Source organism: Lynx canadensis, chromosome A1 (assembly GCF_007474595.2).
Source record: "Lynx canadensis isolate LIC74 chromosome A1, mLynCan4.pri.v2, whole genome shotgun sequence".
Lineage (NCBI taxonomy): Eukaryota > Metazoa > Chordata > Mammalia > Carnivora > Felidae > Lynx > Lynx canadensis.
In genome coordinates, this window is record NC_044303.2 from 18649700 (window position 1) to 18664824 (window position 15125).

Genomic DNA, 15125 nt, shown 5'->3' on the forward strand with positions numbered 1-15125 from the left:
CCTCCAAAGTAAATCCTACGTGCATGTTCATACACAAAGCAACAAAAACAAAATACTCTCCATTAGACTTTTTTGTTTTGTAGGTGTGATCACGTGTACTCCTCTACACACACACACACACACACACACACACACACACACACAATTTCCCTGATACTTCTTGACAGACTCTGCTGTGAAGCCAAATTTCAGTGGCACACACTTTGGAAAATGCTGCCCTAATGGCAAGATGGTGGTCAAGTGGAAGACCTAAATCTGGCTCTGTCTTCGTACATGTAACTTTGGACAAATTTAATGTCCTGTGTATCTTAGCTTTCTTGTCTACAAAGTGGAAAAAATAATGCCTGTCCTACCTGCCTCCCAGGGTAGTAGTAATGGATACAACTGCTTCCAAAAGCATTCAAAAAGTTCTACGCATTTGTGAGGTTTTAGGATTGTGCCCCAGGTAGAAGGGTCAGAGCTGCCCGAGCTCCCAACCAAACAACCACCTGTCCCAGTTACCTTGGAAAGCCCAGGTGCTCTGGGAAACATACTTCTTACCCTTTGAAGAACGAAGGAGACACAGACTGTCCAACAGGCCAAATCACTCTGTAGGAAGGAGGTCTGGCATAGGCCCCTCCCCCAAACATGACAGAGTAACAGTCAACAAAATGCACAAGGCAGAGCTGGCTACGAGGGGAGAAGAATGGACCCACCCTTAATTTCATCTCCAAATCCCTCCCACCTTCCTAAATGTTTTGTGAAAAGGAAGAGGCACACAAGGTACAGGAAGTGGAAGAGAAGGGGAAGAGGAAACAAGAGGAGTGTAGTAGGCTGATTTGCTTAGAAGACAAGTGAAATAGAAAAATAACAAAGACTCCTGAGACTTCTCCTGGGTCAAGCTTTGACTGTGACGCCATTCCTCATACTGTGAGAACTGTGATGTGAGCAGAGGGTCAGTTTCTAGGCTCATGAAAACAGTACCCGCACGCAGTCTCTCCCCGTTAGCATAATCAGTAGCAGAACTGGTGTAGGACCAGCCTGGGCAAAAATAGCGACTAGGATTGGAAAGTCTACATACAACATTTGACAATGAATGTCAATTATGACATCTCTGCAACCTCTAGAGCACACTTTTTTTTGGGTGGAGGTGGGGGGGGGGGGGGGGGGGGGGGGGGTTTGTAGCTAATATAAATGGTGCTCTTTATTACCAGTGACATGAGATCTATATGGTCAGTTATTTCTTTTACAGACATTTTCATGAATATGATGATGCTGTCTCTGGATGGTGAAGGTAATGAGGGTTTTTACTTTCTAGTTTACCTCTGCATGTTGTCTTTTTTGCTGTTGTTTTTAAAAGAAAGAGCATGTAAAAAAAAAAAAAAGAGCACGTATAGTATAGCTTTTATTATCTGAAGAAAGCTACTTCCTTTGGTGGGGGCAGAGGACAAACAAAAAACCCATGCCTGTTCTTTCAGGCTTTCATTCTAAAAACAAAAACAAAGTAAAATGATTTCCTATCAAGTGCCAGGACCTGTATCATGTGATACATACACATACACACATAAATATTTACATAATCAAAGAAGATGAAGTTCATAAACCATATCCTAAGATTTTTGATTTTCCAGGAAACAATAGCTCTTTCCTAAAGCAGAAGTGGAAAAAAAACAATAGTATTACACAAAACTAGTAGGGTACAGTGGTTGAGGAACAGGGCTTGTTATCAGACAAACCTGGATCTTAACCCACTCCTGAGATTTAGCAAACATGTGACCTTGGCTGAGTCACTTAACCTCTCCAAGCTTCAACTGCCGCATCTGCAAAGTGGGAATGATAGCCACTACACCAGGTTTTTATGAGGATTAAAATGAGATAACCACGCAAAGCACTTACAAAATGTCAAGCAAATGTCTAGCCTCTGACTACAGGCAAGGCTAACCTCATCTGACCTCATGTCACCTCCCTGCACAAATTCAGAAAGAACCCAGTGCTGATTTGTTCTTCAGGCAAAACACATCCAGGGCACTTGGTCTCAATGTTTATCCAACCTTTATTAGCAGTAGCAACAGAAGATGCTGTCATTTCAAGGTGAAAGTCATCCAGGGCACAATCAAGCAAAGTAAGGTCAGCCAGAAGCTCAAAGACACTTGGGTCCAAGACAGTCTCCACCGCACCTCTTAGCGCTTCCATTAGATAGACATGGGCCTTCCTGGCTTATAGCCTGGGCACCAACATTTTTAAATCCATCAGGAGAGGGTTTGGGGAGAAATACAAAATGCAACATTAAATCAAACACTAGGGCACTTTCCTGGAGGATACTGAAGAGGATTCAGGCTTTCCCAAGGTAGAATAGGTGTCCAGAGTGGATGGAGCACCACTGAAAACTGTGGCTGGGTTTTGTGGTCTTTGACAAACTCTGAAGAGGTACCGCTTGCAGGCAAAAAGGTGAACAAAAATAGAGTGCAACAGCCTTCCCACTTGTTGCTGTAACACATTCCTTCACTTTAGAAAGATACTCATGAAAACTTGCAGAGGGCTGCCCTCAAACAACAGTACAAATTGCGTTTAAATCGGGAAGCCAGCTGCTCCTTGATCAGTCATCCTTTTACCAACAACAGAACTTTAATTAGCCCCCATCTGCTTCCTGTTTTAGGCCACAAATCTTAACTTTCACCTGTTTGGACCAAACTGCAATAACTATACACCCACAGTAAATAAAAACAATTAACTTTTCATACAACATGCAATTCATTCTCACTGAGCTGATACTGAGCTATTCAAAATAGTGCGTAATTCAAATCAACTATTTTCCCATAAATAACAATGTTCTATACTAAAAACTCAACAGAAATTCTCTCCCACCCACATCATCTTGAATTTTTTCCATTAAGAAGGTTTTCAAGCTGTCTGGCTTCAATTTCCTGATTTTACTGTTAAGTATGCGGTCATGTCGGGTCATGTAACAACAATGGATAAATCTCACAAAAACATAATGCTGACTTAAAAAAAAATCAATTTGCAGAATGATACCTATGACATTCTGCAATGTTAACTGACAACACTGATTATATTTAAGGTTGGCGGGTTCCTACAGAGGTTTAATGGACCCACGTATATCAGCCCAGCCAGGAGGCAGACTTCTTGAAGAAACCGTCCAACACAAGAAGGCTTAGAGCAAGATAAGTGACATCTGTTAAAACCTGGCGGTGTCATGTGGATGCTATGTTAGCCTCCATGCTTTCCTAGATGTTTAAAATATTTGAGAAGTTGTAAGAGAAAGACAAATGGAGGATGGCCAGTAGCCAGCAGGGGAAGAAGTAGAGTCGGGCCCTGTACTCCTCTGGCCCCACCACACAGGCACATGCCCATCTGATTTGCTGGGGCTTGAAAAGGCTCCCCAGATGATTCTCATGCCACCCCCAAATTCATCCCTTGAGAAAGGCTGAATCCACTCTCAAGGGCAGGGACCCTGCTCACTCATCTCGAAACTGCCCACACTCACCTACTGGTCAATACCTGAGATGTAAACATTATTTGATCGAATCAATAGATAAGCAGAAGAGGACTCTTTGTTCTGCTATGATCTAGCCCAATAACCAAGCACATCAAGTCAATTTTCCTTTCCTGAAGGCATCTGAACAGATGAGTGGCTATCACTCCAAACTGATGATCAGACTCTTCCAGAAAGCTTGCTGAAAACAGAAACACTAATAAAGCTCTTAGCTCGGAGGCTGGGATTCAAGTATGAATGGAGTGGGGCCAGGGATCTGTATTAAAACACTCACGATATTGAGGGTCACCAGGTTTGGGAACAATTGAACTAGCCTGATGACTGACATTCCTTTCAATTTTGATATTCTAAGAAAATAACCTACTGTGTCATTTCATAGAGATTCTGATTCAACAGGAAAAGGATGAAATCCCAGAATATTCTTAACAAGTATTTCACATGATAGGCAAGTTTGAGAAATGCTTTGTTAATGGTACTTTGGGTCATTAACACCAAATAATAGAAGGCTATTTATTAGTATGATGTTATTTAACACATGATTAAGAAAGCATGTTTAAAAATATAATTATATGGCTATGGATAAAAGCCAGTTCATTCTGAGATCAATATTTAAATCATTATTGTTTTTCAGAAAGAAAAACAGAAGCATCGTTGGTGAATGAGGACGTGTCAACCTCACCTTTCAACTTCCTGGAATTTTCCTCCCCCGCTTTCCCCTTTAATATTTCCCTTGGACATACACACAGCCAACTTCACAATGGACTCTTTACAAGATCATTGCTCCAGATACCAATAGGCCAGTCAGGGTTTCAGCGGGAGAAACACTACTGTAGACTGATCACCTCTGCTTCAACAGCTCCTGCTATGCAGAGAAAGGGTAATGATTTCTTATCAAACACTGACAGCACCTAAAATTCCTTTACATTGATGACCACACATCCGATTCCGGGGTGAAGGTGGACTGCACATTTGCTCTAAGGAAATGAACAGGGGAATGTATTTTCATGGGATCCAAGATTCTGCAGACAGTTGAGCACAGGTCAGGTGAACCCGAAGTTAATACAGAAAAACAGGAGTGTGAAACCCCACCCAGCAAAGTGGATCCAACTAGCCACCAGTTTTTCAAGGGTTGAAGGTAAAATCTAAATGACAAGGATGTCCAGGTAAGTACAAAACTATCCTGGCTAGTTTGTCACGCCACAGCTCAAATCGCATCAGACGCCTTCTGGGAGCATTTCATTTAGTACATGATTTTAACTAGTTCCATGTCTGAGACCAATCCAAAGAGGCACGACTTTCTTAATTCAGCCCAAATCCTTCAATGTGCATCCACGTGAATCGTGAATCCCCTCCTCCTTGCTTCACGCTTGTGGGCCAGTCTTCCAAATGGATGCATCCACTTCTTCTCCCCTAACGCCACTGCCGCTGCCATGACATGAAGGCCTTAAAAGAATAAATGTGGGAAATGGGAAAGCCCTCAAGCTAAAAACTCTGGAACATAATCCATAAAGCAGTGACATCAATTTGCAGCACTGAGGCCAGCATTTTCAAATATTAATAAAATAGAACAAATCTCACGCAAAAGGGCAAGGACAGTACTACCTTGTAAAACCCTGGCATGTGTGTGCACAGGTACATCGAGTCATACTGTAAAATGGATTTCTTACTGTTGCTCAGACTGGGGGAAAAATGTGGAGAAAGCCACAGTAACAGAAAAAAATGTACTACTTCCTAGAGGACACGCTTTCCCGCTCTAGGAAAGGCTTGCTGACAAAGCCCAATCAAATGGTAGTACAGCTACCCCAGGGTTTCTGGAAACGTCCCATAACCTTCAGGGAGCTCCCACTCTGCACATGCAACAGAGGGGCCGCCTTCTCAGTGGCCCACTTGGCAGAAGTGATTCTTACAGCCTGGAACAAGGAAGGATGTACAAAGGGCTGCACAGTAACATGTTGGAGAATTTTTAACCAAGCAACTTCTGAGCACAACTTACCTTATCAACAGAATGAACATGACATGTTAAACCTTCACAGTCTGACTTTAAAGTACAATTCTTTAAGCCTTCTATCTATCCTTCCATCTTTCCTTTGGGTGGGTGCAGCTCAAGGAAACCATGGCTCAGACAAGTGAGAAAAAAATGAAATTTGGATTATGTTTACAGCCAAGGAAAGGAGGAAAGGAGACGCGTTGAACAATCCTCTACTGGAAACATTGCTAAAGTGTTTTTAAACTGAAGATTATACCACCACTTAAGATATTTTTTCTCTACTATTTTGCCCAGCATATTACAAAACTGCATCTAGGACTGAAATAGCAGATTGCCTCAAGAGCAAATGACAATATTTGTACCAGAAATGTTGGCAACCAGTGGCGCAGATGGGTTTCTGCACAGCAATCTTCAAACTGGGGCTCCAAGAATAACTCCACCTACTGCACCAATGCTAAACTGCTGAATCCAAAGTCAGAAGGGCTCATTATTCCATATTTTCCCACCACCTCCTTCCCAAAGGCACGTGTACCTGCCTGACCTCCTCTGCCTGGGAAAAGGCTCAAAACAAAGAAGAAAATGAGCAGACCAGCGGGAGAAGTTCCTCAGGCATCAACAGTGCTGGATGGTCAATGATCCGCAGAGGCAGGACCCAAAAATGATGGCAAAATCCAGATAAGCCAGTTATTTACATGAATAGTTTTAATCTTCCCCTTCAAATACAAAGAATAAAAATAAAGATTTATCCAAGTTCCATCTTCTTTCCATGGTTGGGTACTTTGGTCAAACAAAAAGTCATTTTTGTTCAAAGAAAAACTCAAAAATGGAGGGAGGAACTGGTACCAACCATAATAATTACTAGGGATGTTCCCGAAGGCTGTCAGTCAACACCTACAGCACAGCTCACTAAACGACAATTCGAATCTCCTTCAAGTGCTTGAAGAAAATAGCCACCTTCAAACAAAGGAGTTGGCACTTCCATAGTCTGCTCTTACTGACTGCCAACTGAGATGTGCTGTTCTTACCCTGTTCCTTTGCAATTTCTACCAAATGGTCTAGAAAGGCAAATTAAACAGAAGCCTTCACTTAAGGAGGCATTAATTATGAAACTCATCCAATTTAAAGTGTTGTCTTAGGCATACATCCCTACCTTTGAAAATGGCTAGGGGTTTGGTAAAAATGGAAACGAGTCTCTCTGCCTCTGTGCAGACCATGGGGTCTTCCACACAAAAGAGAACGAATGCACAAACTTTTTCAGGATAGAACAGTGCTTCCCGGGAGGTGCCTGGGTGGCTTAGTCGGTTAAATGTCTGACTCTTGACCTCAGCTCGGGTCATGAGTTCAGGCCCCATGCAAATAAATAAATAATAAATAAATAAACAAACAAGCAATCTCAACAACAGGGCTTTCCAAATTACCTTCAAATTACATAATGCAGAGTACAGAATACTGTGTTTATTATGCTCCATAGCCTCACATCTCCTATGGTATACAGAAAGCCTAAAATTTCACAGAGTAAATTCAACTAACAGAAGGTTAGGGGTTCAGGCAAACCCAATCCCACATTTAAATAAATGTTAATTTAGGAGCACCTGGGTGGTTCGGTCAGTTATGTGTCCACCTCTTGGTTTGGTCTCAGGTCATGATCTCCCAATCATGAGATAGAGTGTGGAACCTGCTTGGGATTCTCTCTCTTCCTCTCTCCCTCTCTGCCCCTCCCCTACTCATTCTCTCTCTCTCTCTCTCTCTCTCTCTCTCTCTCTCTCTCTCTTAAAAAAAAAAAAATGAATGAATGAATGAATGTTAATTTAACCCTAAAGAAACTGAGAGAGGATTAAGGTAGGCGAACCTCGAACCTTTCCTCTCCAATGGTTTACTGTGTTCCTAAGACAGGCCCTGGCTAGAATTCCCTGAAGTATACTTCTCAGCAAGGTCAGGTATGCTGGAGAACAGAGCTCCACTTTCATTACAACACCCTGATTCACCAGAATCTGAATAAGCCAAGTGATGTCACGAGTGAAACTGAATTATCTGCCAACCTTTTCATCTTCCACTGAGTTAGCTGGTGAAAATAAGGGTATTAAACCCTCCACAATTTGCCAAACAAATGCTCACAGAATCCCAAAGTCCAGACCAAAAAAATTATAATAATAAGCTTTGAAATACATCTTCCTCCTTCTGTTTGAAGGAGTGGGGAACAGATTTGCTCCAAGCCAAGAAGTCACTCTAAGAAGACCCCCACTGAAAAAGGACTGAGGAATAGTATGATTATTTCCCCTTTGTCCATCTAATCTCCTCAGCTCACACTGGTAGAAGGTACCAGCCTGATCAGAGCAGTCTCCAACCAAATCGTCTTTAGCAAATTCAGAGTAAGCAGCTATGTATGGAGGTTTCCTTGGTAAAATAAAGGGCAGACCCCTCACCGTCAAATAGATGACGGTGACTCAGAAGTCCACTGATGCACACTGCCCAGAGGACAGTCAAGGAAGATCAACAAGCAATGAGAGCAAGAGTGTTCAACACTAAAAGAAATCTCATCTATTCCCATCCACTCTCATAAACAGTTCGATCCGATTCTCATCAATTCTAAACAAAAAGAGACTGGCATGAAATTCACATTTTTCTCCCCAATCAAGGCCCTCCCCACGAATGACACAATTTAAAACCAAAACAAAGACAACAGAAAAACTCACATAAACACAGTTAGCATTATTTTTAGAAACAACTTTCATTTCCATTTCAACTTACTTAAAATTCAAAACTTGCTAATAATAGAAACAGCATTTAATTGTCACTAAAACCGGAAGTTGCTGCAAAATAAAATATACTATTTCAGAGTCAAACTCAAGGATCTGTGTGTTGTAAAATATTTGGTCTTTGTTACTCTCTCAGCATTCAATTTGTAAAAAGGAAACATGTTCTAGTTTGGTTAATTAACCACTAACATAAGTCAAATAATGAGCGCGGCCGCCTCCTAAGTAAATCAGAATAGATTAACGGAATCCTTTGAGTGTATTCGTCTCAGAGCAAATTTCAAAGCCACCACGGTAACTCTGTCTGGAAGTTCAGAAAGAGGAAATGTGCTTCTGTGTGTCAACAGTAGGCGAGTCTTCAAGGAGCCCCATTGTTCCCGTGTGCTGGGAGCTCGGCTGGTCGGAACTGGCAGGAGTCGAGACAGGAAGAGCTGTCAGGCTTCTGGGGCTGGTCACCAGAGCACGACTGGACCAGGCCCGAAGCAGCAGATGGTTGAGGGGTGCTTGGAAACAACAATGTGAAGACGGAGATACAAGGAATCTAAAGAGCCGCAAGTCCTACTCCTTTGCCACAATCTGCAGTCAAGAAGCTTTAGCAGAAGCCTGCGATTCAGTCCTATGGCAGGCTCTCTCCGCTCTCTCCCCAGTGTTCATGGCCCTTACCCAACTCCTCCTGGTAACGACAGTATTATCTTACAACCCCTACGGCATGCCTGAAAACACAGCAGAGAGATTCAAAAGCCATCGTTTCGGGCCAAGAACGACTATTCCGGCACACTGACAAAGAGAAGCCCACTTAGATCAACAAAAAACCTATTTTCACAAAACAAGGAATTGGATGAAGCTAGTAACATCTAACAACATCTAAGCCAAATGATGCAAACAAAACACCATGAGAGAAATTTATACCATGACTTAAATGGCACCAACAGGGAAATCCTCTCCTTGCTGAGACTCTTGGGTCCTTTCTTACATAAGGACTCCTGGCAGCTACTGTCCCTAAAATAGCTTTCTTTCCAAAATGACCATTATCCAAAGGCCACTCCTTCCAGAGCTAAACTGACTCAAGTTTTAGAGAAGCGTTCATCTGTCAAGGGTGTAGAATGAAGACAGGAGACTGCCTTCAGCTTGCCTGCAAGGTGACGCAGCTGGAAAGAAGCATTGTGTGTGGGAGAGGATACTGAGCTGGGAGCCAAGAAACCCTGCTCTATCTGGTGTCACTAACCAGCCTGGTGACCTCAGGCACAGCCTTAACCTGCTACTCACCCAAGAGTTTCCCTGGAGTAAACGGCTGGCCTCCAAAGACCCTTCGAATCCTATAAGGGTCTGTGAGCCCCAAATAACAGGACCCCACGTTAGTAATCCCACCCAGTCTGAGGGAATACCGTTAGGGACCTAACCACGCTCTGCAGGACAGATACCAACTAACAGCGGCAGCCCAGCAAGAACTGAAATATGTCAACTCAAACGCAGAATGAGCGAAAGCTAAAGATGAACCAGACACAGCACAAACCCAGAAAATGCAACAGATAAAGCTTACCTTCTGATCTCCGCAGCACAGGTTACCCGGCATTCTGAAAGTCTAGAACTTGCTGTGAGGGCTCAGACTAGCTGGGAAGCATGATGAGGAAGTGGTGATAGGCTGAAATTCCGTTCCAGTTTAAATAACATACCAAGAACTGTACTAAATACCTCCTGTGCAGCTTTTTGCAAGAAAATCAAATTGTTTGGGGAAGGAGGGGGGCTTAATTTAACTAAACATTTCACCCGACACACGATAATTTTCACTTAACATTCCGCTTCATGTACTGGCCAGCAAAATCCTCTTCTACCTAATGTCCACGGTTTTCTTCCTTTTATTCCTTTCTGGTTTCTAAGGTGGTAGGTATTGCAGAAACTACAACGCAAAGGCTCAGCAAGACCTCTGGGGGTATGGAGCGTGACTGATGAAGACACAGGATGAGTCAGGCCACGAAGACTAGCAGTCCCAGCAGAAAGGGAGGACCACTCAAGAAGTTTACCAAAGTCTATTACTTCTGCTCTGCAAATCAAGTGAGAAACAAAGAGGCCCTGGCCCTTCTGCCAACCAGTAAGGGGGAAGGGGGAGCCCTGAGAAACCCGAGACGGAACACTCGCTTCGGAAGAGGGCAAGCCGGCAGCTTGCTGCTGAAGGATGGCAGTGTTGTAGGAGAGTTTCCTCACGGCCCCCACCTTCCAGACACGCAGCGCTGCAACTGGGTCCAGGCACGGTCCAGACAGGCAGCGGCTCATGGAGAAAGCAAGCCTCACAAAAGGAAGAAACCATTACTGGCAATCACCCTCAGCCAAACTGAGCAACTGTGAGGAACCGAAGCCGCAGAGACCGCCAGGGGTGGAGGCGGCGACCAGCAGGGTAGCGTGCGGGGCAGCCCGAGGTGGAATGGCCCCGAACAGGAATCCTAGTGCTGTCCTGACCCAGCAGGCCAACCAGGTTCTGGGAAGGACAGACAGCAGAGTGGAGGCTGACACAAGAAACAGCCAATGGGGCCTATGATCACAGAAAACGTAAAACCATTAAAGGCCATTCACTCTGTAATTTCACTACTGTTTTGTTATTTTTGCCAACCGTCACTTCCCTGTGATGTGTGCTATATTTGACTGAAAAACGGGATGAAAAAGTCGGGAAATAGTTTCTTTTTCCTACTTAAAGGGCAGGATGAAATGCAGCTACTGAGAGACACCACACAGCGGCCCGCCTCTAAGAAGCCCCAAGGATCTCCTCCTGATACTCAGGCCCTGCGACGTCTCCTTCCCTGCAGGCACCCAGGTAAGCTGGGCCCCAGATTCCTGACCCACAGAAACTGTGAGATAATGACTGTGTGTTATTTTACACTGCTAAGCTTCAGGGGCACCTGGGTGGCTCCGTGAGTTGAGTGTCCAACTCTTGGTTTCGGCTCAGGTCAGGAGCCCGTCTGTGATTCTCTCTCCCTCTCTCTACCGTTCCCCCACTCCTGCTCTCTCTCGTGCTCACTCTCTCTCAAAATAAATAAGTAAACTTTAAAAATAAAAAAATAAACTGCTAAGTTTCAGAATACATTATCCAGCAATTGATAGCAAAAATATTCCATTTCATTAAAGCCTTCAATATAAAAATTTAAGCAATTTATGTATAAAACTATCCAACTCAGTAGCAGCTACTTTTCTTATCTTTGGGATCAAAGACTTCATTAGGGCCCAGTATCCTAACAGAAGGACATAACGTGGTCAAGAGTTGATACTGTATATTCTTTCTTAATATTTATTTGTGATGAGGAACTATATGTATGTGGTGCAAAATTCAAAAGATCCAAAAGAAGACCTCATCATATTAGGTGTCTGCATAAATGTACCCCAATAAGGCCACACTCAAATCCAGGGTCCCCCCACTTTCCTTGCTTTTCCAAAGCACTTTTTATCCTTCTCTCCTACTGGGACTGTAAACTCTACATGGGTATGAATTCTGTGAGTGGTGTTTACTGCTGGGCCTCTAGCCCCTGGGACTATGCCAGGCATGGACTTGATATTTAGTATACAGTGACTCAATGAGTAAGAAGGAGATATGGTAAGAAAAGTCTTTGCATATTCCTGAGATGGCCACTGTTGTGGGAATTCATATATGATACTAGAATTAAAGTAACTTTTCATCCTGGATTTGTTACTTTTTATCTCTTTGAGAGTTCCAAAAGAAAGGACTTTTCTACAAAAACACTGAATCTTGCCCTGGAACATCTCAGTGTGAAATCATCTAATGGGGGCACCTGGGTGGCTCAATCAGCTAAGCATCCAACTCCTGATTTCAGCTCAGGTAGTGATCTCATGGGTTCATGGGATCGAACCCTGCGTCAGGCTCTGTGCTGACAGTGTGGAGCCTGCTTGGGATTCTCATTCTCTCTCTCTCTCTTGAAGGGAGGGAGGGAGGGAGGGAGGAAGCAAGCCTCTAATAATGAAGGCTTTTTTTGTCCAGTGACTTTTGTGAAATACTACGTGCTAAGAGGTTCCAATGCATGTTTTACCTGAAGTCAAAACATTAGATATTTCAAAGTGTGACCACATCATCTTTCCAATCACTGTATTGTTTAACCAAGTCTTATAAGTCTTCTATGGGGAAAAAAGAACTTTAAAATTGTAACTAACAAGAGAAGCTGTAATGTGCTTCATTCATGTACTAATATTGGAATGATACAGAGATTAACATGATCCCTGTGCAAAGATGACAAATTTATGAAGCATTTCATGTTTTGGGGGGGGGGGGGGGTACAATTTATAGTAAATTAAATGCACAGATCTTGAGGGACAGTTGAGTCTGGCTGTTGCATACACTCATGGAACCACCAGTCCTATCCAGAAGAGGACATTTCCATCACCTCTGAAATTTCCCTGTGTTCTTTTCCGATTGATCTAGCATTCTGCCAACCCCTCCTTCCCCCAACAATGGCAGCCTCTACTATGATTTTTATTCGCCATAACTTATTTCCACTATTCTGGAACTGCACATAAATGGTGATACAGTTATAAACAAAAAACAGGGCTGCACATAAATGGTCATATAGTTAAAAAAAAAAAAACAAAACAGGGCTAACATACACACGCACATGTGCACACACATAGCCATGAAGCTGTGCATATGAGGGTGGAGTGGAGTTAATCAATCTCTCTCTTATTTCCCATACCGTCCCCACTAGCTGCTGGCTATGTATTATTTCCCAGGGAAAACATGTAACTCTATAGCGAAGACGATTCCAAATTGTTGGTGGCTACAGGTCAACAAAGAAGTTAAAGCTTTCCAAGTATATTAAATGAAATAAATCATTAGGCTTGCTGAATGTTCACAAATGGACATCTTCATCCAACAACACTATGTATGTCTTACTCTTCAAAGCTGGAGGCACCATAACGTGCAATGTCTGTCTCATTTAAACCTCATGCTATTCTCACCTCCTCCTCCAACAGCTCTCAGAGGACTCAACTCCAGACAAATTAATTTGAGAACCTGTGTACCTGGTCCTCCATTTAAAAAAACAACAACAACAACAACAAAAAAAAACACTTATCAAAACTCAGGATACAGACAACGTTCCTTCCTGCCTGCAATCTGCTTTGTGAATCAGGCCTACAGTACCTTGGAGGCAGTTACCTTAAATTTTGAAAAGCAACAGATCAATCCATATTTCAAAGATCCAGAACAAAGAACGCTCTCTTTTTGAATGGCACTGAAAGCAAGGCAGAAGAAAGGCTGACAGAAGGATGCCCTGATTTCTACATGCCTCAGGAACATTTTCTGAAGAGCTCCAATTCAGCGACTAGAACTCTAACATCAGGTGAGCCCTGCCTTGGATGTGAGCTACTGAAGGACTGACACTCTCACCCTGGTTCATCTTTCTGCAGTACTTAGCACAGCCAGGAAAACCAAACTTTTAATCACCAGAAAGAATCTACAAACTATTCTCTCTTGTTTTACACTTTCAATAACCCCAATCCCCGTTTTCCAGTCCCTTTTATTACCTACTGCTTAACAATGATGGTGCATCCCTACTGTCCTGCCACGAAATATTAAAGGAGAACAGAGGGGGCATTTCTGGGTCTCACATTATTAAACACAATTAAAAGGTACATAGCTTGTGATATTACTAATCTAATAAGTAATAATTTCACAGCCTATACAATGATTATGTATATAAAACTGAACGCTGCTAAAGTATCAACTATGCCTCAAGAACAGAAGGCAGCATTTTAAATAGTACTATTTAAAATCTAAGATTCCAAGGAGGAGGAGTATAGAACCTTAAGTGATACATGTAATACAGTAATTAGAAAACAGTTCACTTCCAGGGTCATAGGCACCAGTTTACAATCATTCCAAGATGTTTCTGTTTTCTCCTTACGTAGGGCTTAAAAAAGCTTAGCAAGATAATTATACATGAAGTAGAGAAAAGTGTTTACCATTGTATAGTTTGCTTAAAAATATTCCAAGTTCAAATTTGAACCCTGGTAGTACGTAATACAATCTACCGGACATTCCAACCTATGAGCTGGTTCTATTTATCCCACAGGTAAAGAAAAGGGGAAAACCAAGTTTTTTTATTGTTTATAAAGGATCCTCCAGTAAAATCCACCGCAATATAACAAAAATTCAGGACTTTGGATCCTTCTGACATCCTCCTTTGCTCCTTAATTACATGTTTCATTGGCTTTCAAGTGAAACTCAACTACTGGCTCTGAGATCATTTACATTTAGTTGGACGTTTTAAGCTGCTGTCATCATTACAGAGCGCTGCCTAATGAGGTCCCCTTAGACAGGCTGGCCTGACAAAAATCCACAGTCAATACTAAAATGATCCAAGATACCCTACTTTCTCTGAATTTGAAAAGGACTTAGTGGGCCCTCCTCCCTAAAAACAGGAGAGCCCTCCTCCCTAAAACAAAACAAAACAAAACAAAACAAAACAAAACAAAACAAAACTCATGAAGGGCTACTTCTGCTTGAAGCACTCCCAAGAGAACTGTATAATCAAGTGGAGATACTATAAATTCACATAAATTCCCAAGTTCAACTCTGAGTCCTTGAACATGGAATCTCCCTCCTTGACAGTGCACAAAAACCACACACTGATCACTTCTATGCTATTCTGGAGTTTAAGGAGGTGAGTGAGGGCAGGAGGAGCCCAAGGGAAGGCCAGGGCAGCAAGGGTGGAGAAGGAAGAAAAGGGTAGAAAGGAGAGGTGTCAGAAACACGGGCAGAAATGACCACGGGTCATGAAGAGCTGGCTGCAGAGGGTAAAAATGGGTTGGTGAGTTTCTCCAGAGTGTACGAATCCAACACCTTCATTTTGGGGTGAAGAAAACGGAGGCCGTGATAACAAAGCCAGTAAGTGAC

At 42.7% G+C, this 15125-nt stretch overlaps 1 protein-coding gene and 1 pseudogene across 1 annotated transcript in view; one reads left to right on the forward strand and one right to left on the reverse strand.

Moving 5' to 3' along the window:
• Positions 1–15125, reverse strand: part of FOXO1 (forkhead box O1) — a 97730-nt gene that overhangs the window by 20761 nt on the left and 61844 nt on the right. The window lies entirely within an intron of this gene.
• LOC115526615 lies at positions 12397–12492 on the forward strand (annotated as a pseudogene).